We start from the raw sequence: 3806 nt of genomic DNA, 5'->3' as shown, positions 1-3806 counted from the left end.
TGCTTTTGGGATAGGGTTTGGACCCACCACCTTTATGAGTATAAAGTGCTCTGTTTTCCTTTAACTGTCTCAAGAACTTTTGAATAACCCGTTCTCCCTAATAACACAGTCACTTCAGACTCCTCCTCTTGTTCTCACTCTCCCCTCTCAAACTCCAATCTGTGTGTGTGTGTGTGTGAAGCTCTCACACCAGCTCAATGCCCCGTTTCTTCCCCTGCCACTTCTCCTTCTGGTGACCTCCTCTTCCTGCCCCTTCCTCAGCAGCGCTGCTCATCAGGAGGTTAATGAGAAACAGTGTGGCCCTGTTCTAAAGTGCCTCCACCGGCTCTGAATGCCTTTTGTTTTTGCTCAGCCCACATTTCAGCTGCCGCCGCCTCTCCGCTTTTAAGTGGATTAGAGAACTCCCGTAGATCTGTGGTCTGTCTGACCAAAACTTCTGCTCTGATTGCTTTCCATATGGTAGTGAGGACTCAGCAGGGCGCCTGGGTGCGAATCTCAGCATGGCAGACTGACGCTGAGTGCTGGACAGTGGAAAAGAGGAAGAGAGAGAGAGAGCGAGAGAGAGAGCGAGCGAGTGAGAGAGAGAGAGTAGGTGGATGCAATCGAGAGGTTTTGGCCTCAAGTTTTCTTGTACACTTCACGATTTCAGCAGCCTTTCAAGAATATTACTCATCACACTGTACGAGATGATCCCAATAACGTCTTGGCTGAATTCTTCAACAGACTGTGCGATAGCGTGTGTTCTCCATGTCAAATTATAAAGTCAAGATCCTGTAGAGGCCCGCGATTAAAGAAAATCGCTTCATTCTGTTCACGTCATCAGTCGTGAAAGCGCGATCCTCCTTTTCCAGCTCACTTCACTTCACCTGTACATATTTCTTACTTAAAGTGTTTTGATTGTAGAGCAACTTGAACTGATTTCTTGACGTTTAAGCAAAAGGAGTTTCTGATTCCTTCGTCATGGTGTAGAAACATTAAGGATTACAGGAAGTCTCTGTAACAATCAGTACGTTTACACGGACAATAATCCGATATGAACCCGATTAAGACGATACTCAGATTAAGAAAACACGATTATCGATGACCTTAATCCGATTAAAGTCATACTCGAAGTGAACACAAATGGAATTAAGGCGTGTGGAGGATTCCTGTTTTAGTCGCATTATCGACGTGCGTTACAGACATGTACACACCTTAATCACACTATTAACGTCGTGTGAGAGTTTTCACCGCATTTTTGCGACAGGACACGTTCACACACGGCAGCGCTCGACCGTTCGACGGCAAACAAGAGAGCACGGCTGCGTCCCAAACCGCGTACTTACCTTCTGTATAGTAGGTTAAATACATGTATTTCTATATACTATATAGACGGTAAGTACGCGGTTTGGGACGCAGCCCACGGCTTCAAGCAGTCGTCTCTTTGCACGTACATCACGACAAATAATTAACCGCACTTGAAGCTTTCGTAAAATTAAAAAAACTACAAAAACGAACTATATGTCGATACGTGAAATTCTGGAGGGACGTCGGCCGGTGTGGCGCGGTGACGTAATGACGTGTGACGTTAATCGATCTACGTTCTATATCATGTAAAACAGGAACATGAAAGGAATATTCTAAAAGCGACTCATGTAAACACCTAAATCAGAATATTGTCTTATTCAGAATAAGATCAATAATTAGATTACTGCTGTCCGTGTAAACGTAGTCAACATCTGTTGTGTTTTTTGCTGCGTTTGACTAAAACTCGTAATACGGAATTTCTGACCTCCGATTAGGAAAAACTAAGGAAAATGCCCCCTCAATCTGGAATACCTACTCAGAAAGGTCCCCGCAACCCCGAGTTCAGCGCGTCACGTCAATTCAACACGGCTGCTCACAGCATGAACACTAAACAAAGTACTGTAGCACTTCTTTATGCTTAAACGACTTACGCCGTATATACAAGTGTTTACTTCAGTTGAATTAACATACAGACGTATTCACTGTTAAATCTATATCACTGACTATACAGTTTGCTGTGTTGAGGAGGACAATATATATCACTCATCACGGTTAGCCGGCTAGCCTGTCGCTAACGAAACATTCCCACTTTGTAGCTTGAGATCGAAAATGGCATCATTCCGAATTCTGACTTCCCACTTCTGAGTTAAATCGAACGCAGCATTTGACCAAAACCATGTGGCCAAAATCAGACATGACTCAAGCTGAAACACTTGGATGCCAGGGAAGGTTAATTGTACACACACAGCTTGGGTGTTTATGTTTTTTTTTCCAATAATCATGTCTGGAACAGGATGCCTGGTCAAACAACCCGGTAAAACCCAGTCATCATAAATAAATCCATAATGATCCACAAACAGTCACAAAAAGGTCAGGAGCAGAAAATAATCAACTAGGAGTAAACACGAGGTACATCACAGCCCAGTAACACATACAAATACAGACACAGTCGTATGTATACGATCAGAAAACAGCGCTAGGTCACAGGTGAAACGAAGCGGATATTTATTCTGGACATGCTTTTAATTAAAGGTAGTTTAAACAGAATATAGTCTGAGCACTGAGCTGAGCAGGATAGGGTTAAAGGTCTTGCTAAAACAAAGACGTTAAGCTTCATGCTTCCAGACGCTGTATATACGTATAAAGTATTAGGTTATTTCTATGTGCGGTATCAAGTGCTATTTTGTAGGCTTGCAGCCAATCAAAACATGAGCGACATATGTGTAATATTAAATTGAGAAATTTGCAACAATCACATGAATAATATGTTTATCACAGCTATCTTTACTACATCCTGTGCATCACTGTCATCTTTAATATATTCACTATACAGTATATTTGACTGGTTTGGGTTTATTTCAACCTTTTCATTTTTCTCATTTGTATATCTAATCAAATTATTTTTAAAAAACACCATATTTTTGTATTTTATACTACATCATATTACAATTGAAGGCAAAGGAAAACAATGTGCTTTCTCAGTTTCTAGCTATTGATTTTTTTTTTCAGGTTTAAAGGAAATGCTTGTCTTTAAAAATAATGTTTTAGATACAACTGAAAATTGTTAAAATCTGGCAACCTCAACTGTGTGTGATTCTGATCTCTTAGGCAACCCAGCAATTCAATTCTTCTAGACTTCTAGACTCAAGACTTTATTGTCATATTACTGTTTTTTTTTATTGCAGTGTGCGATTAAATTCTTTCTTTGCACTTCATACCAGCTGTCAATAAAAACTGCACAAACACTATACAGTAGAAATACAACAACAACAACAACAACAACAAAAATACTGACAAGAAAATAATTAACATGTAAAGGTGCATTAGGTGAGATCTGTCGAAATTTGCAAAGATTAGGTCTGTAAAGATTAACCAGGTGGAGCTGAATAAGATTTGAATGATTTGTTTACTTCTTGAGCCCTCCCCCATTCTTTCCCATTTATATAAAGCTCCGCCTCCCAGAACATACATTGATTCGCATTAGCAAGGACGGTCATGACATCACTTTTAAGCAGTTGTGCTGACACCATGGCTTAAATCATTATATTTGCTCATGTTCTGTATATTTTTCCACATATTTTTGCATGAGTAAAAAAAAAAAATATTAAAAATTCATATACTGCACCTTTAAAGATCGGAAGGAGACAGTTTAGCAGCAGTATTAAGCACCTGTGTAAACTTTAAACTGAAGTTCCCGACTTTGAATAGAAGAAAACCTGTTTCATCAAACATGGGTGACGTTATAAACCTTTGGGGCGAGATTTCCGTTTTTATCCTCGCTACATTTCCTTTAACCAATG

The sequence above is a fragment of the Ictalurus furcatus genome, chromosome 1 (genome assembly GCF_023375685.1).
Source record: "Ictalurus furcatus strain D&B chromosome 1, Billie_1.0, whole genome shotgun sequence".
Taxonomy (NCBI): domain Eukaryota; kingdom Metazoa; phylum Chordata; class Actinopteri; order Siluriformes; family Ictaluridae; genus Ictalurus; species Ictalurus furcatus.
Note: the sequence above shows the minus strand (reverse complement) of the source record.